The following is a 638-nucleotide window of genomic DNA, read 5'->3' as shown; positions in this document are numbered from 1 at the left end:
AGTGAGGTAAACTTTTTCAGTTTCCCTCCAATCCTTCTTATGACTTAAGATCTCTTTCATGAACTTAGCATAAGAGGGTATTTGCTCAAGTGCTTCTGCAAACGGAATCTTTATTTCAAGAGTCCTGAGATAGTCTGCAAAGCGGGCAAATTGCTTATCCTGTTCCGCTTGGCGGAGTTTTTGAGGATAAGGCATTTTGGCTTTGTATTCCTCAACCTTAGTTGCTGCAGGTTTATTACCTACAGAAGTGGGTTAGGAAGCCTTTTTAGAAGGGTTGTCATCAGCACTTGTATGTGACTGATCCCCCACTGGCATTTGAATGCCAGAGGTGGAAGCTGGAGTGGCGTTAGACGCCACCTCCTTGTTTGTTACTGGCGTTTGAACACCAGAACCATGTTCCCTTTGGGCGTTCAACGCCGGATTCATGCTTATTTCTGGCATTGAACGCCAGAAATGAGCATGGTCTGGGAGTTCAGCGCCAGCTTTATTCCTCTCTGGGCTCTGACTGTCCTCAGAGGGATTTTGAGTAACCAATTGTTCATTTCTTGGTTTCCTGCTGCTTTGAAGTGAGGTATTTAATGTTTTTCCACTTCTTAATTGAACTGTTTGGCATTCTTCTGCTATTTGTTTTGACAGTT

Source organism: Arachis duranensis, unplaced genomic scaffold, assembly GCF_000817695.3.
Source record: "Arachis duranensis cultivar V14167 unplaced genomic scaffold, aradu.V14167.gnm2.J7QH unplaced_Scaffold_5501, whole genome shotgun sequence".
Lineage (NCBI taxonomy): Eukaryota > Viridiplantae > Streptophyta > Magnoliopsida > Fabales > Fabaceae > Arachis > Arachis duranensis.
The sequence above is the reverse complement of the archived record's forward strand: the minus strand, read 5'-3'. Positions refer to the sequence as shown.